This window comes from Scyliorhinus torazame, chromosome 3 (assembly GCF_047496885.1).
Source record: "Scyliorhinus torazame isolate Kashiwa2021f chromosome 3, sScyTor2.1, whole genome shotgun sequence".
NCBI lineage: Eukaryota > Metazoa > Chordata > Chondrichthyes > Carcharhiniformes > Scyliorhinidae > Scyliorhinus > Scyliorhinus torazame.
The window spans coordinates 314509526-314532858 of NC_092709.1; the positions used below are offsets into that span (position 1 = coordinate 314509526).

A 23333-nucleotide genomic window follows, 5' to 3' on the forward strand; every position below is an offset into this window, starting at 1 on the left:
AGTATATTTTAGTTCAAGCTGTGAGTCTTGAAACTTATGCAACTGTTTAAAAAAACACACAGCTAAAGTCTAAGTTGAATAATAAAAGCTGTGTTTAAAGGTAATTCAAATTGGCCAGTGAGTATTAAATATATCTGCTTTCATCAGTTGATGCTCCACATTGGCACCAACACTCTCTATCAGCACCGTGGGTGTTTAGCACAGGGCTAAATCGCTGGCTTTGAAAGCAGACCAAAGCAAGCCAGCAGTACGGTTCAATTCCTGTAACAGCCTCCCTGAACAGGTGCCGGAATGTGGCGACTAGGGGCTTTTCACAGTAACTTCATTTGAAGCCTACTTGTGACAATAAGCGATTTTCATTTCATTTTCATTTCATCTACTCATCATCGGACACGTCATCAGAAGCCCCAGCCAAATGAACTACCACAGGCAGTCATTGTATGGTTCCACAGCTTCCACAAGAAGGAACTGGCTCTGAGATTGGCCAAGGAACATCAGGACTGCAAATGGTAAGGTCACATCATCAAGATCTACCAGGATGTTGTGATTGTTGAGGGTGGACAGGGGTATTTAAGATTAAGCAAAGATAAAGATAGATAGTTTTTTGAAGAATAAAGGGATTAAGGGTTATGGTGTTCGGGCCGGAAAGTGGAGCTGAGTCCACAAAAGATCAGCCATGATCTCATTGAATGGCGGAGCAGGCTCGAGGGGCCAGATGGCCTACTCCTGCTCCTAGATCTTATGTTCTTATGTTTTTATGATGTTGGAGCTGAATTGACAAGGAAGCAGGTGGCTTTCAACAAGGCCAAAGCCATCCTGTGTAAGAGTGGAATTCAGTTTGGGGTGGTGTACCTGGCGAGGCTTCGGGTAACCTATGATTCGAAGGACCATTACTTTGATGCATTGGAGGAGACAATGCCTTTGTTAAAAGAACATGAACTCACTTAGAGTTAATTGTGTGTTCTTGAGAGGTTTGTGATTGTTGAGGGTGGAAAAGGGTATTTGGGGTGCCTTGTATATGTGGTGGTATTTTTCTGTTCTTGGGTGGGATGATTGTTTCACATGCTGGATGTTTTGAGGGACGTTGGTCTATGTATTATTGTTGTTATGGGAAATATACAGCTCCTGGTGGGAATATGATTTTCGAAGGAGTTTTGTTTTACTCCGTGTCCTCGGGACGGGCAGCAGTTTTTTCTTTCCCGCTCTGCAGCAGTAAAGTCAGCTAGCTAACAAGAGCGAGGTGGAGGGAGTATCTGCAGCTTAGTGTACCAGTTTAGTTTGGGATAATAAGCTTAGTGTTGGGGGTTGTGGATAGGTGGGAGGGAGTATCCTTCGTTTTCATGTTACTGATATAAAAATTTGGGAGTGGTATTGTTTGGGAGGACATTGGGGGGAAATGGGGGGTCGGGTTAGTTTGCTGACGGTGACTACAAATTTTTCATTGTTTTGTCTTTGTTATAACCCACATGAGACCTACAGGGATGGACCAATTGGCCTCCCCATGAGCCTTGTTTAATATGTCCACCGCTGAGGTGTGGAGACTCATATGTGGAGTAAATGGACTCTAGCATAAAAAACAGCCTCGATGAGAGCTGAGCGAGGACTTGAGGTGCATTGTGTATATAGTTTACTTTGCAATAAAAAAGTTTTTCTTACACATCCTGGTCGTACTCCTCTATGACCACTAAATTGGCAACAAGGATAAAAGAGGAGCGACAGTCGGCCCTACTAACTGTGGAAGAACGGTCATCTCCTACCACATTATCAGAATAGGATTTGCACTGATTTCAAAATGCCACTCTGTGGGAGGTTTGATGTATTCAATGCTGGTGTGGGGGATTGGACACATATCGCAGAGCATATGCACTACCTTTTCAGGGTTAACACTATAAGTGGTGCTGGGTGACAGACAGTAATATTCTTGACTGCTTGTGGAACCCTTATCTTCAGCATGATAAAAAGCCTCACGTACCTCACAGCCCCGGACTCCATGGCTTTTTAAGAGCTGGTAGCTCTAGTGGCAAACAATTATGACCCCAAGCCATCGGTCATCGTGCAACGTTACCAGATAGACATAGATGAGAGGACCTGAAGTGAGTCTTTTGCCAAGTTCTTAATGCTCTAAGAGGAAACTAGCTGAATTTTGAGTTCCTGGCCCTTCCCTTCCTGAGATGCTGCAAGACCGTTTAGTTTGCGGTGTTAATAATATGGTAACCCAACAGAAATTACTGGCCAAGCCATTATTAGTCCTTCAGAAGGCCATAGATATTTCACTCTCAAGAAAAAGTGTAGAGAAGGGAGAACAGGAAATCCAAGGGATGGAAGTGAATAGTGTGCGACGTATTCCACCCCAGTGTTCAGCGCCCCCCCAGATTAGGAACCCCCGATCCCCGCCTTGGGGTGAACACCACCAAGGCCAGGGCCACGGATCTAGGACTACATTGTCTAGGCCGGATACATACCCGGATTCCGTAGAGGGAGACCCAGACGATGTGGGGCGTGTGGCCAGAGAAATAGCAGGGAGCAAAAGCCACAGGGCAGCCAGCAAACCCGCCACCCCACCCGAGGTAGGCATCAATCCAGGGCCCGTACTTTCCATTTGGAACAGCCCGATGATGAATGCACGCAGCTGAACTGCATTGCAGCAGCCAAAGTTGCCCTAATTCGGATCACCGTTCAAGTAAACGGTCACCCTGTCCGAATGGAACTGGACACGGGAGCCACAGTCTCGTCATAGGTAGACAAACATTTGAAAAAGTTCAGTCAGGGGTACAATAGTTGACTTTACGTGATATGGAGGCAAGACTGGCAACTTACACGGGAGGGGAACCACTTACCATAGCAGGGGCCACGATGACCCCAGGGATTTACAGGCAACAATCTGCAAGTCTGCCATTGATTGTGGTAAAAGGTCAAGGTCCTAGTCTGTTAGGCCGCGATTGGCTGCAACGTCTACGTCTAGATTGGCAACGGGTTGTTCAGATGAGTACTGGAGGCCTCCAGGAGGTGTTGGGGAAATAACCCGGAATTTTTCAAACTGGGGTGGGGAAAATCAAGGGAGCCATGGCAAAAATTGATGTCAGCCCTGAAGCAGAGCCGAAATACTTTGCCCATGGAAAACATTCTGTGGGGTCTGCCACGTGTGGCGGTTTGTTTGGATGACGTATTGTTCATCGGTACGACAGAGCGAGAACACTTGAGCAACTTAAACAAGGCACTCTGCCGCTTTTCAGAATCGGGAATCCACCTCAAAAGAGAGATGTGCGTTTTCCTCGCCAGGGAGGTAATTAACTCAAGCTACCGAGTAGATCGGATGGACTACACCCGGTGGAAGACAAGGCGCGAGCAAATCAACAGGCCTCCAGGCCGGAGAACTCCATCGAGCTAAGCTCATTTTTGAGGCTCGTGAATTATTACGGAAAATTCACCCCTGGGCTCGCAACTTTGTTTGCCCCCCCCCCCCGCACTCCTATTAAAGAGGAAACAGCCATTGGCAGGGAGAGCGCCACAGGAAGAGGCAAAAAGGCTAAACCATCTCCGGCCTGCTGGCGTACTATAATCCCGCCAAACCTCTGGTAATCACGTGCGATGCCTCACTGTACTGCATTGATGCCATGTTGTCACACATATGGATGACGACAGTAGAGAGCGGTGATCGCATTTACCTCCAGGACACTGGCCGCAGCAGAGAGGAACAAGGCACAAATCGATAAAGAAGGATTGGCTGTCGTTTTTGCAGTCAAAACATTCCATCAGTACGTGTATGGACGTTGATTTACAATAGTGACGGACCACAAACTGGCATTGGGACTCTTCAAGCGGGATAAGGCTATTCCACCCACTGCTCAGTCCATATCCAGAAATGGGCCTTTTTGTTGGCGGCGTATGAACACCACCGGACACACAGATTATGAACGGAGATGCACTGAGTAGACTTCCGCTGCTGACACGACACCCAACTCCCCCCAGAGCTGATGAAGTGGTAGCCACATTGAACTTCATGAATACATTGCTGGTCACGGAGGCCCAAAAATGTGCGTGGACAAAAACAGATCCTTTATTGTCCAAAGTCCTCCATATTGTGCTTTACGTTGGTCAACACCGGTGACTGCGCAACGTGTTAAAGGCTTTTTCAACAAAAATAGCAGAGTTCATCGTTGAAGACAGCACCTTTTATGGGGCACTCGTGTCTTCATCCCATGGTTATGGTTGGGGTGTGTGAAGATTGTGTTGGGGGTGGAACTGCTTATTGTACCATGTTTATGTCGTTGTTATTGTTATTCTTATAAAAACTTGCAAATACCCTAATAAAAATATTTTTGAAAAGAAAATGCTCGCCCAAAGCTACATCTGGTGTCCAGGTCGGGATGCGGGAATAGAGCGGCGTTTACCAGGAGCAGCAGAAACCCTCGCCCACCACGCTCTTCACCGATGGATGTGCCTTCATGCTGACTTTGCCGTCCTTTCCAGGGTTCTATGTTTTTATTTGTTGTGGGTGCCCATTCGAAGAGGCTGGAGGTCCACAGGATGTCAGCTCCTACTTCAAAGGCGAGGATAGAAAATCTGCGACTCTCAATCAGTACATCGGTATCCCAAAGGTGTTGGTCACCGACAACAGCGTGCCTTTTGCTAGCGAAGAGTTGGGGGTTTCATGAAGGCAAATGGGATGTGGCACACCCGGCTTCAAATGGGCTGACCGAAAGGGCAGTGCAAACGTTCAAAAGAGGCTTGAAGAAGCAAACCTCGGGATCTCTCGACACACGACTGGCCAGATTTTAATTTTGTTACCACCCCACATACCATGACCAACGTAGTGCCAGCAGAACATTTAATGGGCCGAAGACTCCGGATGGACCCGCCTCACCACTCTCTGGGTGAATAAATTTCTCCTCATCTCAGGCCTAAAAGGTTTACCCAGTATTCTCAGATTGTAACCCCTGCTTCTGGTTACCCCCACCATCAGGAACATCCTTCTTGCATCTAATCTGTCTAGTCCTGTTATAATTTTATAAGTTTCTATGAGATTCCCCCCACATTCTTCTGAATTCCAGTGAATACAATCCTAAACAACTCAATCTCTCCTCATATGTCAGTCCTGCCATCCCAGCAATCAGTCTGGTAAACCTTCTCTGCACTCTCTCCAGAGCAAGAACATCCTTCCTCACATAAGGAGACCAAAACTGACCACAATACTCAAGGTGTGGCCTCATCAAGGCCCTGTATAATTGCAGGAAGACATCCCAGCTGCTGTACTTGAATACTACCGCTATGAAGGCCAACATACCATTTGCCTTCTTTACCGCCTGCTGCACTCAGGGCTTTTCACTGTAACTTCATTTGAAGCCTACTTGTGACAATAAGCGATTTTCGTTTTCATTTCACTTGCATGCTTACCTTCATTGACTTGCGTACAAGGATACCCAGGTCTCCTTGCACATTCCCCTCTCTCAATTTATAGCCACTCAGCCAAACTTTCCCTTTTTTGCCTTATACCAACCTGTGTGCTCATATCCAGGAAGGTGAGGGATTCTGAAGGCAAGAGTGCTGTATTCAGCAGTCCCACGTTTTTCCTTTATCGGAACATATTTGATCTGAATTCTCACAATTTCCTTCTTGCCTACCTCTCATTTGTCTCACACTGATTTATCTTCAGGTCATTTTTTCCGGTCCACATTGGCTAAATCAGTCTCAGCTTAGTAAAATTGGCCTTTCCACAATTCGGTGCTCTTCTTCCTGCTCAATCTTTGTCTTTTTTTCTGCTGAATCACAGTGAACAATGATTCCATTCTTTAAATCCAGAAATGCCATTTTCTCCTTTTGGGCTTGCTGTGAGCTGGCTAAACAAGTTCTCCGGAAAGCATTTTAAGTATTCTGCACCCTCTATACTTTTTGCACTGATTCTAATTGAGTTGATTTTGGGATTTAATTGAAATCCTCTACTATTACTGCCCTATTGTTTTTACGCTTTTGGTTAAGAAAATCTGAGACATGAAATGAAATGAAAATCGCTTATTGTCACAAGTAGGCTTCAAATGAAGTTACTGTGAAAAGCCCCTAGTCGCCACATTCCGGCACCTGTTCAGGCAGGCTGGTACGGGAATTGAACCATGCTGCTGGCCTGCCTTGGTCTGCTTTAAAAGCCAGCGATTTAACCCAGTGTGCTAAACCAGCCCCTAACCATTGAAATAGAAACCTAAAAAACCTACAATGCAGAAGGAGGTCATTTGGCCTGTTAAGCCTGCACCAATCCTCCAAAAGAGGACTTTACCTATGCCCACACCCCACCCTATCCCCATAACCCATTGATTCCGGTATCAGCGAGGGGCTAGCACGGGTACCGCGTGGAACATCAACTTGGGGTGCTGTCCTGTTATAAGCCTTGTGATGGAGCCCTCAATTCCCCAATCAAAGTTCATAGTACTCTCTTCCTCTTTTCCTGACAGAATTCTATCAGTGCCTGTCTCTGCACAGATCGTTTCTGCACGGTTCTTATCAACTTATTTACGTGCTGCTCACTGTTCTGGGTGCCGTTCCCATTCTGGACGAGGTTCAGCCATTTCTCAGAACTTAGTTCATCAACACAGTCATTGACAATTTTGGAGGTCCGGTGCCAATCTAGGCGGAGAGGAAGAGAAGGGAGTGTCTCTCCCTTAATCTTTGTAAGCTCCTTGCCAGATATCTTTGTTGCTAACATCCCGCCCGGTCTCTCCTCGTCTACACACTCGAGGTTTGCTAAACACCTCTCAAGGCTGATTATTGGAGCTTGCTTTTGCTTATTAACCGGTAGTCACTCTAATCTTTTACTCTAACAATTTTGTCAGTAGTTCGAACATGCCCAATCGGCTACCCAGTCCTTTATTTTTTTGCTCCTTTCACCCACTTAATCCTGACCATCACATGTGGCTACTGCCACCTTAATTCAGTCTCACTCTGGTGATTGAAATATGTAACTCTGGACTGGACCAACAGCATAAGTTAGGTATGTCCCACCTGGGGTGCCAATATGTTGGTGCCCAACATGGGGTATCAACTGATGAAAGCAGACATAGTGAATACTCACTGGAATAGATTTGATTATTGTCACAAAGAACATTGAACATAGAACATAGAACATTACAGCTCAGTACAGGCCCTTCGGCCCTCGATGTTGCACCGACCTGTGAAACTACTCTAAAGTCCATCTACACTATTCCCTTATCATCCATATGTCTATCCAATGACCATTTGAATGCCCTTAGTGTTGGCGAGTCCACTACTGTTGCAGGCAGGGCATTCCACGCCCTTACTACTCTCTGAGTAAAGAATCTACCTCTGACATCTGTCCTATATCGATCTACCCTCGATTTAAAGCTATGTCCCCTCATGCTAGACATCATCATCCGAGGAAAAAGGCTCTCACTGTCCACCCTATCCAATCCTCTGATCATCTTGTATGCCTCAATTAAGTCACCTCTTATCCTTCTTCTCTCTAACGAAAACAGCCTCAAGTCCCTCAGCCTTTCCTCATAAGATCTTCCCTCCATACCAGGCAACATTCTGGTAAATCTCCTCTGCACCCTTTCCAATGCTTCCACATCCTTCTTATAATGCGGTGACCAGAATTGCATGCAATACTCCAAATGCGGCCGCACCAGAGTTTTGTACAGCTGCAGCATGACCTCATGGCTCCGAAACTCAATCCCTCTACCAATAAAAACTAACACACCGTACGCCTTCTTAACAACCCTCTCAACCTGGGTGGCAACTTTCAGGGATCTATGTACATGGACACCGAGATCTCTCTGCTCATCCACACTGCCAAGAATCTTACCATTAGCCCAGTACTCTGTCTTCCTGTTAGTCCTTCCAAAATGAATCACCTCACACTTTTCTGCATTAAACTCCATTTGCCACCTCTCAGCCCAGCGCTGCAGCTTAACTATGTCCCTCTGTAACTTGTAACATGCTTCCGCACTGTCCACGACTCCACCGACTTTAGTGTCATCTGCAAATTTACTTACCCATCCTTCTACGCTCTCCTCCAGGTCATTTATAAAAATGACAAACAGCAGTGGCCCCAAAACAGATCCTTGTGGTACACCACTAGTAACTGGACTCCAGTCTGAACATTTCCCATCAACCACCACCACTTTGTCTTCTTCCAGCTAGCCAATTTCTGATCCAAACTGCTAAATCACCCTGAATCCCTAGCCTCCGTATTTTCTGCAGTAGCCTACCGTGGGGAACCTTATCAAACGCTTTACTGAAATCCATATACACCACATCAACTGCTTTACCCTCATCCACCTGTTTGGTCACCTTCTCAAAGAACTCAATAAGGTTTGTAAGGCACGACCTACCCTTCACAAAACCGTGTTGACTATCTCTAATCAAATTATTTCTTTCCAGATGATTATACATCCTATCTCTTATAAACCTTTCCAAGATTTTGCTCACAACAGAAGTAAGGCTCACTGGTCTATAGTTACCGGGGTTGTCTCTACTTCCCTTCTTGAACAAGGGGACAACATTTGCTATCCTCCAGTCTTCTGGCACTATTCCTGTAGACAACGGTGACTTAAAGATCAAAGCCAAAGGCTCAGCAATCTCCTCCCTAACTTCCCAGAGAATCCTAGGATAAATCCCATCCAGCCCAGGGGACTTATCTATTTTCACACTTTCCAGAATTGCTAACACCTCCTTACTTATGAACCTCAAGCCCTTCTAGTCTAGTAGCCTGAATCTCAGTATTCTCCTCAACAACATTGTCTTTTTCCTGTGTGAATACTGACGCAAAATATTCATTTCGCACCTCTCCTATCTCCTCGGACTCCACACACAACTTCCCGCTACTGTCCTTGATTGGCCCTACTCTTACCCTAGTCATCCTTTTATTCCTGACATATCTATAGAAAGCTTTAGGGTTATCCTTGATCCTACCTGCCAAAGACTTCTCATGTCCCCTCCTGGCTCTTCTTAGCTCTCTCTTTAGGTCCTTCCTAGCTAACTTGTAATTCTCGAGCGCCCTAACTGAACCTTCATGTCTCATCTTTACATAAGCCTCCTTCTTCCTCTTGACAAGTGTTTCGACTGCTTTAGTAAACCACGGTTCCCTTGCTCGACCACTTCCTCCCGCCTGACCGGTACATACTTATCAAGGACACGCAGTAGCTGTTCCTTGAACAAGCTCCACATTTCCATTGTGCCCATCCCCTGCAGTTTTCCTCTCCATCCGATGCATCCTAAGTCTTGCCTCATCGCATCATAATTGCCTTTCCCCCAGATATAACTCTTGCCCTGCGGTATATACCTAACCCTTTCCATCACTAAAGTAAATGTAATCGAATTGTGGTCACTATCACCAAAGTGCTCACCTACCTCCAAATCTAACACCTGTCCTGGTTCATTACCCAGAACCAAATCCAATATGGCCTCGCCTCTCATTGGCCTATCTACATACTGTGTCAGGAAACCCTCCTGCACACATTGGACAAAAACGGACCCATCAAATGTACTCGAACTATAGCGTTTCCAGTCAATATTTGGAAAGTTAAAGTCCCCCATAAAAACTACCCTGTTGCTTTCGCTCCTATCCAGAAGCATCTTTGCAATCCTTTCCTCTACATCTCTGAAACTTTTCGGAGGCCTATAGAAAACCCCTAACAGGGTGACCTCTCCTTTCCTGTTTCTAACCTCAGGCCATACTACCTCGGTAGACGAGTCCTCATCAAACGTCCTTTCTGCCACCGTAATACTGTCTTTGACTAACAATGCCACCCCTCCCCTCTTTTACCACCTTCCCTGAGCTTACTGAAATATCTAAACCCCGGCACCTGCAACAACCATTCCTGTCCCTGCTCTATCCATGCCTCCGAAATGGCCACAACATCGAAGTCCCATGTACCAACCCATGCCGCAAGTTCACCCACCTTATTCCGGATGCTCCTGGCATTGAAGAAGACACACTTTAAACCACCTTCCTGCCTGCCGGTACACTCCTGCAACTTTGAAACCTTACTCATGACCTCACTACTCTCAACCTCCTGTATACTGGAGCTACAATTCAGGTTCCCAAGCCCCTGCTGAACTAGTTTAAACCCTCCCGAAGAGCATTTGCAAATTTCCCCCCCAGGATATTGGTACCCCTCTGGTCCAGGTGTAGACCATCCCGTTTGTAGAGGTCCCACCAACCCCAGAATGAGCCCCAATTATCCAGAGATCTGAAACCCTCCCTCCTGCACCATCCCTGTAGCCACATGTTCAACTCCTCTCTCTCCCTATTCCTCGTCTCGCTAGCACGTGGCACGGATAACAACCCAGAGATAATAACTTTGTTTGTCCTAGATCTAAGTTTCCACCCTAGCTCCCTGAATTCCTGCCTTACATCCCTATCCCTTTTCCTACCTATGTCGTTGGTACCTATGTGGACCACAACTTGGGGCTGCTCCCCCTCCCCTTTAAGGATCCCGAAAACACGATCCGAGACATCACGATCACTGTACCGAGGTACAGTGTAAAGTATTTTTTTTGTGAGCATCTCAAACAGATCATTTAGTACATGAAAACAAAATAAAATAAAAATAAAAATACATAATATGGCAACACAAGGCACACAATTGACACCGGCATCGGGTGAAGCATACAGGAGTGTAGGATTAATCAGGTCAGTCCATAAGAGGGTCATTTAGGAATCTGGTAACAGCGGGGAAGAAGCTGTTTTTGAATCTATTTGTGAGACCGCAAGAAACTTCAGAGAGTCGTGAACACCGCCCAGTCCATCACACAAACCTGCCTCCCATTCGACTCGATCTACACCTCCCGCTGCCTGGGGAAAGCGGGCAGCATAATCAAAGACGCCTCCCACCCAGCTCACTCACTCTTCCAACTTTGTCTATCGAGCAAGAGATACAAAAGTCTGAGAACACGCACGAACAGATTCAAAAACAGCTTATTCTCTGCTGTCGCCAGACTCCTAAACGACCCTCTTATGGACTGACCTGATTAATACTATGCTTCATCCGATGCCGGTGTCTATGTATTTACATTGTGTGCCTTGTATTGACCTAGTTTGTATTTTCTTTTCATGTACTAAATGATCTGTTTCAGTTGCATGCAGAAAAATACTTTTCACTGTATCTCGGCACGCGTGACAATAAACAAATCCAATCCAATCCAATTCCCGAGTCTCTCTGGTCCGTCGTCATGAAAGTGAGTCTTGCTGGCAGCTTCCTTCCTTCTTCTCTGGTCAGTCTTCTGGATGGTCCAGGTTACCTCCAATGCCAAGACTTGGCTCCTGAGGGGTCTTGGGCTTCTACCTTTATCCCCCTCCCTTTGCGACTTTTTGGAAGCTTCTCTGGCTTTCTGCCAATGAGATCTCGGGAGGGGGTCCCGCTACCAATGAATTTGATGATGACCACGTCACAGGACACTGGGGCCCACAAATGTGACAGATGTTAACTTTCTGTGTTAGTTGTGTAAAGAGAGGTCCAAGCACATGGACTGCATGAAACATAGAAACTGAGAGTAGGAGGAGGGTATTTGGCCCTTCAAGTCTGCTCCGCCAGTCATTATGATAAGACCATAAGACCATAAGACATAGGAGCAGAATTAGGCCACTTGGCCCATCAAGTCTGCTCCTCCATTCAATCATGGCTGATATTTTCTCATCCCCATTCTCCTGCCCTTCTCCCCACAACCCCTGATCCCCTTATTAATCAAGAATCTATCTATCTCTGTCTTAAAGACATTCAGTGAATTGGCCTCCACAGCCTTCTGCAGCAAAGAGTTCCACAGATTCACCACCCTCTGGCTGAAGAAATTCCTCCTATTCTCTGTTTTCAAAGATCGCCCCTTTAATCTGAGATTGTGTCCTCTGGTTCTAGTTTTTCCGACAAGTGGAAGCATCCTCTCCACGTCCACTCTATCCAGGCCTCGCAGTATCTTGTGCGTTTCAATAATATCCCCTCTCATCCTTCTAAACTCCAACGAGTGCAGACCCAGGGTCCTCAAATGTTCCTCTTACGACAAGTTCTCCATTCCAGGGATCATTCTTGTGAACCTCCTCTGGACCCTTTCCAAGGCCAGCACATCTTTCCTTAGATATTGGGCCCAAACTGCTCACAATACTCCAAATGGGGTCTGACCAGAGCCTTATAAAGCCTCAGAAGTACATCCCTGGTCTTGTGTTCTAGCACTCTTGACATGAATGCTAACATTGCATTTGCCTTCTTAACTGTTGACTGAACCTGCACATTAACCTTAAGAGAATCGTGAACAAGGACTCCCAAGTCTTTTTGTGCTTCTGATTTCCGAAGCATTGCCCCATTTAGAAAATAGTCTATGCCTCCATTTCTCCTTCCAAAGTGCATAACCTCACACTTTTCCACATTGTATTTCATTTGCCACTTGTCCACTCTCCTAGCTTGTCCAAGTCTTTCTGCTTCCTCAATACTATCTGTCCCTCTACAGATCGTTGTATCATCTGCAAACTTAGCAACAGTGCCTTCAGTACCTACTTCCAAATCAGTAATGTATATTGTAAAACGTTGTGGTCCCAGCACAGACCCCTGAGGCACACCAATATTCACCGGCTGACACCCTGAAAAAGACCACTTTATCCCCACTCTTTGCCTTGTGCCAGTCAGCCAATCCTCTATCCATGCCAGGATCTTACCCTTAACACCATGGGCTTTTAACTTAGTTAGCAGTCTCCTATGCAGCACCTTCTCAAAGGCCTCTGGAAATCTAAAGAAATAACGTCCACTGATTCTCCTTTGTCTAACTTCCTTGTTATCTCCTCAAAGAACTCTAACAGATTTGTTAGAAACGACCTCCCTTTGACAAAGCCATACTAACTCAGTCCTATTTTATCATGCACTTGAGTCCACAAAACATTGTATGTTTTCAAGAAGCAATTAGATATAGCACTTAGGGCGAAGGGGATTAAAGGATGTGGGGGGAAAGCGGGATTAGGATATTGAACTGGATGATCAGCCATGACTCATCCCAAGGAGGAGGAAACATGCTAAGGGGAGGACAAGGCATCCATGGCTTGAGTCCACAAAAGATCAGCCATGATCTCATTGAATGGCGGAGCAGGCTCGAGGGGCCAGATGGCCTACTCCTGCTCCTAGTTCTTATGTTCTTATGTACTTCCAAGTGCTTCGCTATCTCATCTTTAATAACAGACTCTAAAATCTTACCAGTGACCGAAGTCAGGCTAACTGGCCTATAATTTCCCATCTTCTGCCTCCCTCCCTTCTTAAACAGTGGTGTTACATTAGCCACTTTCCAGTCCTCTGGGACCCTTCCTGCCTCCAGTGATTCCTGAAAGATCATCACTAATGCCTCCACAATTTCCTCAGCTATCTCTTTTAGGACCCTGGGGTGTAGTCCATCCAGTCCAGGTGACTTATCCACCTTCAGATCTTTCAGTTTCCCCAGAACCGTCTCCTTAGTAATGGTCACTGCACTCACTTCTGCCCCCTGGTTCTCCTGGAGCTCTGGCATCCCACTGGTGTCTTCCACCGTGAAGCCTGATGCAAAATAACTATTCAGTTTGTCTGCCATTTCTTTGTTTCCTATTATTACTTCTCCAGCCACCTTTTCTAGTGGTCCAGTGTCTATTTTTGCCGCCCTCTTACCTTTTATATATTGAAAAAATCTCTTCCTATCTTCCTTTATATTACTGGCTAGCTTGCACTCGTACTTCATCTTCTCCCCCCTTATTGCTTTTTTAGTTGTCCTCTGCTCGCTTTTAAAGGATTCCCAATCCTCTGGCTTCCCACTAATACTCGCCAGTTTGTATGCTTTTTCTTTAGCTTTTATGCTGTCCTTGACATCCCTCATCAGCCATGGATGCCTTGTCCTCCCCTTAGCATGTTTCCTCCTCCTTGGGATGAGTCATGGCTGATCATCCAGTTCAATATCCTCATCCCGCTTTCCCCCCACATCCTTTAATCCCCTTCGCCCTAAGTGCTATATCTAATTGCTTCTTGAAAACATACAATGTTTTGGCCTCAACTACTTCCTGTGGTAATGATGTCCACAGGCTCACCACTTTCTGGGTGAAGAAACTTCTTCTCATCTCTGTCCTAAATAGTCTACCCCGTATCCTCAGACTGTGACCCCAGGGGTTCTGGACACACCCACCATCGGGAACATCCTTCCTGCATTTACCCTATCTAGTCCTGTTTGACTTTTATATAGAATCCCTACCGTGCAGAATTCAGCCATCAAGTTAGCACCGACCCTCAGAAAGAGCACCCTACCTAGGGTCAGGCCCCCACCCTATCCTGTAACCCAGTAACCCCACCTAACCTTTTGGACTCTAAGGGGAAATTCATCATGGCCAATCCACCTAACCTAACCTTTGGACTGTAGGAGGAACCGGAGAACCCGGAGGAAACCCATGCAAACACATGGAGATCGTGCAACCTCCACACAGACAGTCAGTCACTTGAGGCCAGAATTGAACCTGGGTCCCTGGCACTGTGAAGCAGCAGTGATAACCACTGTGCCACCGTGCCGCCCCATAGGTTTCTATGAAATTCCCCCTCATTCTTCTGAACTCCAGCGAATACAATCCAAACTGATTAAATCTCTCCTCATACACCTTTCCTGCCATCCCAGGAATCAGTCTGGTAAACCTTTACTGCACTCCCTCTGTAGCCAAGGAGACCAAAACTGCACACTATATTCCAGGTATGGCCTCACCAAGTCCCTGTATAATTGCAGCAAGACATCCCTGCCCTGTACTCGAATCCTCTCGCAATGAAGGCCAACATACCATTTGCCTTCTTTACTGCCTGCTGCATCTGCGTGCTTACCTTCAGTGACTGATGCATAAGGACATCCAAGTCTCGTTACACATTCCCTCTCCCAATTTTTGACCATTCGGATAATAATCTTCCTTCTCGTTTTTGCTGCTAAAGTGGATAACTTTGCATTTCTTCATAGTATGCTGCATCTGCCATTTATTTCCCCAGTCACTCAAACTGGCCAACTCACATTAAAGGATCTCTGCATCCTCCTCACAGCTCACCCTCCCACACAACTTGGTGTCATCTGCAAATTTGGAGATATTACATTTTGTTCCCTCATTTAATAATAATAATAATCTATTATTGTCACAAGTAGGCTTACATTAACACTGCAATGAAGTTACTATGAAAATCCCCTAGCCGCCACACTTCGGTGCCTGTTCGTGTACACTGAGGGAGAATTTAGAATGTCCAAATTACCTAACATCATTTAAATCATTAATATGTATTGTGAATTGCTGGGGTCCTAGCACCGATCCCTGTGGTACCCCACAAGTCAACTCCTGCGGATTTGAAAAAGGCCCGTTAATTCCTACTTTTTGTTTCCTGTCTGCAAACCAGTTTTCTATCCATCTCAATACACTACCCCTAATCCCATGCGCTTTAATTTTACATGCTAGTCTTTTATGAGGGACATTGTCAAAAGCCTACTGAAAGTCTAAATAAACCACATCCACTGCCTCCCCCTCATCAACCCTTCCACTTACATCCTCGAAGAATTCCAATACATTTGTCAAGCATGATTTCTCCTTCATAAATCCAAGCTGACTCAGACTGATCCTGCCACTATTTTCTAAGTGCTCTTCTGTAAAATCTTTGATAATGGATTCTAGAATTTTTCCCACTACTGACGTCAGGTTTGCTGGTCCATAATCCCCTGTTTTCTCTCTACCTCCCTTTTTAAATAGTGGAGTTATATTAGCCAACCTCCAATCAGCAGGAACTGTTCCAGTGTCTATAGAATCCTGGAAGATGACCACCAATGCACCCACTATTTCTAGAGCCACTTCCTTAAGTAATCTGGGGTGTAGATTATTGGGCCTTGGGGATTTATTCGTCTTCAATCCCATCAATTTCTCCAACACCATTTTTCTACTAATATTGATCTCCTTCAGTTCCTCCCTCTCATGAAACCCTGCATCCTCATTTGTGAAGATAGAACCAAAGTATACATTTAGTTGCTCAGCCATTTCTTTGTCCCCTATTACACATTCCCCTGTTTCTAACTGTAAGTGACCTACATTTGTCTTCACCAATCTTTTTCTCTTCGCTTACATATAGAAACTTCTGCAGTCAGTTTTTATGTTCCCTTACTCTCATACTCTATTTTCCCCTTCTTAATCAATCCTTTGGTCCTTCCTTGCTGAATTCTAGACTGCTCGCAAGTCTCAGTCCTGTTGTTTTTCTTGGCCAACTTGTATGCCTCTTCCTTGGATTGAATATATCTCTAATTTTCCTTGAAAATCATGGATTGGCCACCTTTCCCATTTTACTTTTGTGCCAGACAGGAATAAACAATTGTTACAGTTCGCCCATGCGCTCTTTGAATGTTTGCCATCGCCTATCCACTGTCATCCCTTTAAGTAAAGTTTCCCAATTGATCATAGCCAACTTACACCTCGTATATCGTAGTTTCCTTCATTAAGATTCAGGACCCTAGTATCAGAATCAACTACGTCATTCTCCATCCTGATGAAAAATTCTATCATATTATGGTTGCTCATCCCCAAGGAGTCTCGCACAACGAGAACTAGATTGAAGATTATAAAACAGGGATCTTTTATTCACCTGGCACCAAATCTTATATGAACATTGATGGAGCAGCTTCATGAGGACAACTTAATGTGACAAAGAAAGTTATGGGCGTAGGAAGATTTTAATGAGCTGGAGTTATGGGCAGAAAGTGGGAAATGGAATTCAATCCAGAGAAGTGTGAGGTAACGCATTTGGAGAAGGTTGGAAAAGCATTGGAACATGCCTTGATGGTTTGTAACCAAAGAGGTTGTGGACCAAAACTGGAAAGTTAATTTAGGCTGCACAATTTTTCCATCTAGCACTGATATGATCAAGTGGCGTCCCTCTCTACTGTAAATCTTGATGATTCTATCAATATGTTTATGATCAGAAACGCGCCTGCATTCCCCCAGTAGAACTGGGAAATGTCAGTTTGCAATCTTCATAATTTCTGAAGGCCTATCCAACAAATCTGCAGACAAACCTCGAAGCTCACCCCTGGATATGGAAAGTGTGTGGTCAATCCCAATGGGAACACTGGCTCTCAGTTTTAGAGAAACAAATAGCACATCTGAAGAATACATGGACAAGGGTGGGTTAGACCCCATGCATCTCAATCAGGTTGCACCGCTCCACCCCTTACTAACTTTGGAATTGCACAATTAATCCACCAAAATATTCTTAAGTATTTTTAGCTGGGGGGGAAGGTGTGATCAAGGTATTGAGATTGATGATTAGCCGTGATCAATGAATGGCGGAGCAGGCTTGAAGGGCCGAATGGCCTCCTCCTGCTTCTATTTTCTATGTATGTTTCTATGTTTGTATATCAGCATTAAATCAGTGTAAAAATACATTCCAGATTTAAAACAGCAGGAGAAAGTGTAGGAATATCAGTTGAAAGTGAGAATATACCAGTGCAGATTTCAGTGTAAGAATATACACCAATGCCAGATTAGTCTGAGCACACACACAAGTCCTGTATCAGTGTAAGTATATCTGCCATTAATAGGTCAATTTGAGAGTATACATCAGAATTATGGTGTAACTTTCCTCTCTCTAGACAAATGGGCGGAATTCTCCGTCGCTCGATGCTGAAATTGGGGTCAGCGATCAGGCGGAGAAATGCTTCCGACGCCGGAATTGGAGCAGGCGCCGGTTGGTGGTGCTCCGCCCCTGATGGGCCGAGTTCCCGATGGCACGGGCCACATGTGGTCCCAATGGTTGGGAACCTGCCGTGCCAGCTGCGGATAGTGTCCAGTGCCGCCACACTCGACGAGGATCCCTGCCGCTGGCCTGGGGGGCTTCTGCTGGGGCTGGCGGTAGTGGTGGGGGGTGGCCAGGGGGTGGGCCGTGCTGTCAAGATGGGCGGGTACGTGGTCCAGCGTGGCTGGTGCCATGTTTCCCGATGCAACCGGTGGGGGCATATGCGTACGCAGCTGCCGCTTGTCAGCCCTGCGCATGTGCGGCCCGGGACACGGCGATTCTTCGGCCATTCACCCTGCAATCCACTGAGGTTCCAGAGCAAGAACATCCTTCCTCAGATAAGGAGACCACAACTGACCACAATACTCAAGGTGTGGCCTCATCAAGGCCCTGTATAATTGCAGGAAGACATCCCAGCTGCTGTACTTGAATACTACCGCTATGAAGGCCAACATACCATTTGCCTTCTTTACCGCCTGCTGCACTCAGGGCTTTTCACTGTAACTTCATTTGAAGCCTACTTGTGACAATAAGCGATTTTCTTTTTCGTTTCACTTGCATGCTTAACTTCATTGACTTGCGTACAAGGATACCCAGGTCTCCTTGCACATTCCCCTCTCTCAATTTATAGCCACTCAGCCAAACTTTCCTTTTTTTGCCTTATACCAACCTGTGTGCTCATATCCAGGAAGGTGAGGGATTCTGAAGACAAGAGTGCTGGATTCAGCAGTCCCACGTTTTTCCTTTATCGGAACATATTTGATCTGAATTCTCACAATTTCCTTCTTGCCTACCTCTCATTTGTCTCACACTGATTTATCTTCAGGTCATTTTTTCCGGTCCACATTGGCTAAATCAGTCTCAGCTTAGTAAAATTGGCCTTTCCACAATTCGGAGCTCTTCTTCCTGCTCAATCTTTGTCTTTTTTTCTGCTGAATCACAGTGAACAATGATTCCATTCTTTAAATCCAGAAATGCCATTTTCTCCTTTTGGGCTTGCTGTGAGCTGGCTAAACAAGTTCTCCGGAAAGCATTTTAAGTATTCTGCACCCTCTATACTTTTTGCACTGATTCTAATTGAGTTGATTTTGGGATTTAATTGAAATCCTCTACTATTACTGCCCTATTGTTTTTACGCTTTTGGTTAAGAAAATCTGAGACATGAAATGAAATGAAAATCGCTTATTGTCACAAGTAGGCTTCAAATGAAGTTACTGTGAAAAGCCCCTAGTCGCCACATTCCGGCACCTGTTCAGGCAGGCTGGTACGGGAATTGAACCGTGCTGCTGGCCTGCCTTGGTCTGCTTTAAAAGCCAGCGATTTAACCCAGTGTGCTAAACCAGCCCCTAACCATTGAAATAGAAACCTAAAAAACCTACAATGCAGAAGGAGGTCATTTGGCCTGTTAAGCCTGCACCAATCCTCCAAAAGAGGACTTTACCTATGCCCACACCCCACCCTATTCCCATAACCCATATTCCCGTCTAACCTTTTGGACACTAAGGTGCAATCCACCTAACCTGCACATCTTTGGACTGTGGGAGGAAATTGGAGCACCCAGACGAAACCCACGTAGACACAGAGAGAAAGTGCAAACTCCACACAGTCACCCAAGGTCGGAATTGAATGTAATTAAGCATGTAATTAAAAAGGCAAATGGAATGTTAGAGCTTATTGTAAAAGCACTGGAGTAGAAAAGTAGAGAAGTGTTGCAATCATATAGGGTGTTGGTAAAACCACATCTTCAGTATTGTGTCCAGTTTTGGTCTCGTTATTTGAGGAAGGATGTGGTGCATTGGAGGCAGTTCAGAGGAGGTTCACCAGATTGATTCTGGGGATGAAACGGTTGGCGTATGAGGAGAGATTAAACATTTTGATCTTATACTCGCTGAAGTTTATAAGGATGAGAGGGGATTTGATTAAGGTGTATAAATACTAAATGGGATTGATAAAGTAAATGTAGACCAAATGGTCCCCCTTGTAATAATAATAATCTTTATTAGTGTCAGAAGTAGGCTTACATTAACACTGCAATGAATTTACTGCGAAAATCCCCTAGTAGTCACACTCTGGCACCTGTTCGGGTACACTGAGGGAGAATTCAGAATGTCCAATTCACCCAACATGCACGTCTTTAGGGACATGTGGGAGGAAACCGGAGCACCCGGAGGAAACCCACGCAGACACGGGGAGAACGTGGAGACTCCACACAGACAGTGACCCAATCCGGGAGTCAAACACTGGTCCCTGAAGCTGTGAAGTAACTGTGCTAACCTGTGAGGAAATCTAGAACGAAAGGTCATGGATACAGGTTGAGAGGCGGTAGATTTAGAACTCAGATGAGGAAGGTGGTGAATTAGTGGAACTCGCTGACCTATAGTGCAGTGGAATCTGAGTCATTAAATGCTTTCAACACAGAGATAGATATATTTCTGAAAAAACAGATAAAGGGATATGGGGAGCAAGTAGGGAGGTAGATTTGAGACCAGGAAGAGATCAGCCATGATCTGATTGAATGGTGGAGCAGGCTCGAAGGGCTGAATTGCCTACTTCTGCTCCTAATTCGTCTGTTCCTATGTAACCCAGGTCCCTGGTGCTCTGAGGCAGCAGTGTTAACCACTGTGCCACCGTACCACCCAACATGGCAGTGAGATTGGATCATAGCTTCATTTTGCTTCCTGGTTATTGGTTACTTCTCGATGCTAATGGACTGGCTAGAGCCAAAACTAAATACTTGCACTGATACTCTAACCTAAATGCATAAAGTGATTCTACTGAAATGGATTTATGACTTTTTCTCCCTTATTTGATGCGCTTCAGAGAACAAACAGGTTTTGCAGCACTCACAGGTCAGGGTGACCTTGTAACAATCACTTGGAGTAGAACCTGCCAGGACGAACACAGCTGAAAATGCATTGGGGAAAATGGCTGCAACTTAGTGAATGATTCAGTGATGTACCTGTTCCTTGGCCATCTCAGTATAAAAACAGGAAAGTCACAGAACCACAGCATCAGAAAATAGTACAGCATCGAAAGGAGCCCATTGAATCTGCCCCGGCTCTTCCAAAATGCAGTCTTGTTATTCCCACCACTTTTCCCATAACCCTGCAATTTTCCTCCCTCAGGTTTTCTTTCAATTCATTCTCAGGATGAGGGGGTCCCTGGCAATGGCAGCCTTTATTGGCACTGAGAAGGCGGTGGCTCGAACTGCTGGAGTCCATGCACTGGTGGTACTCCCAAAGTGTAGACAGAGAACTCCAGGATTTTGAAGCAGCGACGATGATGGAATGGCAGGATGGCCTGTATGTTCCGGGATAGTGGCAATCAAAGTCGGACTGCCACTCGGCTCCTACTTGCTCACCTGGCAGTGAAGCCGCTCCTTCTGCGCCGAGATTCTGACTCATGCTGGGTGACAACAGTGTAGTGCAGCAGGTTCCCAAAGCCTTGTGTGAAAGGCAGCTCAGCTAGAGGTAAGGAAGCCATTTTAGGGCACTTAAACGGTTGGTTTAAAGGCCCAGCAACTTTGAGAAGTCATGGAGAAGCTAAGTGGGCAGGATTTGGGGGCGGGGGGGGGGGGGGGGGGGGGGGGGAATCAGGGGGTCAGTGGGTTTGGGAGGGTGTCGGATGGACAGAGGGAGTTGGTCAATTTGGGGGTCTCAGTTGATCGGGGGTGATCAGTGGCTGGTGGTCACTGAGGCGGCTGAACAGTTGGTAATGAATTCCACAGGCTCACCACTCTGTGTGTGAAGAAGTGCCTCCTTATCTCTGTCCGAAATGGTTACTCTGAATCCTCAGGCTGTGACCCCTGGTTCTGGAACACACCCATCATTGGTAACGTCTTCCCTGCATCTACGCTGTCTAGTCCTGTTAGAATTTTATAAGTCTCTATGAGATCCCCCCCTCATTCTTCTGAACTCCAGCGAGAACAATCCCAACCTAGCCAATCTCTCCTCATATGACAGTCCCGCCATCCCTGGAATCAGTCTGATAAACCTTTGCTGCACTCCCTTGAGAGAAAGAACATCCTTCCTCAGAGGGGGAGACCAAAACTGCACACAATACTCCAAATGTGCCCTCACCAAGGCCCTGTACAATTGCAGCAACACATCCCTGCTTCTATACTCGAAACCTCTTGCAATGAAGGCCAACATACCATTAGCCTTCTTTACTGCCTGCTGCACCAGCATGCTTACCTTCAGCGACTGGTGCACAAGGACACCCAGGTCCCGCTGCACACTCCCCTCTCCCAATTTACAATCATTCAGGTAGTAATCTGCCTTCCTGATTTTGCTTCCAAAGTGAATAACCTCGCACTTATCCAAATTATACTGCATCTGCCATTGATTTGCCCACTCGCCCAACCTGTAAAGATCTTGTTGTAGGATCCCTGCATCCTCGTCACAATTCACCCTCCCATCTAATTTTATATTGTTGAAGAAATCTGCAAACTTTGAGATGTTACATTTTGTTCCCTCATCCAGATCATTAATATATATTGTGAATAGCTGGGGTCCCAGCACTGATCACTGACCCCACTAGTTACTGCCTGCCAATTTGAAAAGGACCCATTAATCCCTACTCTTTGTTTCCTCTCTGCCAACCAGTTTTCTATCCACCTCAATACATTTCCCCGATCCCATGCGCTTTAATCTTGCATAATAATCTCGTATGCAGGACTTTGTCAAATGCCTTCTGAAAGTCCAAATATACCACATCGACTGGCTCCCGCTTGTCAACTGTATTGGTTACCTTTTCAAAGAATTCCAACAGATTTGTCAAGCATGCTTTCCCCTTCATAAATCCATGCTGACTCTGACTGATCCTGCCATGGCTTTCTAAATGTTCCGCTATAAAGTCCTTGATAATGGATTCAAGCATTTTTCCCACTACTGATGCTAGGCTTACACCTCCGGGACTGCAGCGGTTCAGGCAGCTCACCGCCACCTTCTCAAGGGCAACTACAGAAAGGGCACTAAATGCTGACCTGGCCAGCGAAGACCACATCCCTTGAATAAATAAGGAAGAAATCCTGGACATTTAGGAGCTTATGACTCAGACATTTCATCAACCATTTGATTACGAAAAAGCGAAATACTGCAGATGCTGGAAATACTCTGTTTCTCTCCACAGAAGCTGCCCGACGTGCTGAGTTTATCCAGCATTTTGTATTGGATCAAGAAGTTCCTTCTGCTATTTGCCCTGAGATTACTTTTCATTAGTTTAGGCAGGGACGCAAAATTGCTTCTCAATCATTCCAGCTGATGTCTACCCTGTACAATGGTCACAAATGCTGTGGCTACAAGAGCAGGCCAGAGGCTGGGAATTCTGCAGTGAGTAACTCACCTCCTGATTCCCCAATGCCTTGCCACCATCTACAAAGCACAAGTCCAGAGGTCGATGAATACACTCCACTTTCCTGGGTGAGTGCAGCTTCAAAGACATTCAAGAAGCTCATAGAAACATAGAAAATAGGAGCAGGAGGAGGCCATTCAGCCCTTCGAGCCTGCTCTGCAATTCATTATGATCATGGCTGATCATCCAACTCAATAGCCTAATCCTTCCTTCCCCTCATATATTTTCACCCCTAATGATAGA

At 45.7% G+C, this 23333-nt stretch overlaps 1 long non-coding RNA gene across 3 annotated transcripts in view; it reads right to left on the reverse strand.

The window, feature by feature from the left end:
• The window catches only part of LOC140409624 (uncharacterized), an 89044-nt gene that overhangs the window by 47501 nt on the left and 18210 nt on the right, over positions 1 to 23333 (reverse strand). The window contains exon 1 of one of the 3 annotated variants that reach the window (XR_011940442.1): positions 5622 to 5697. The exons of the other annotated variants lie outside the window; for them this stretch is intronic. This is a non-coding gene — a long non-coding RNA (uncharacterized lncRNA). Of the gene's footprint in view, positions 1 to 5621; positions 5698 to 23333 lie in introns of those variants that run through there. 3 annotated transcript variants of the gene reach the window in all.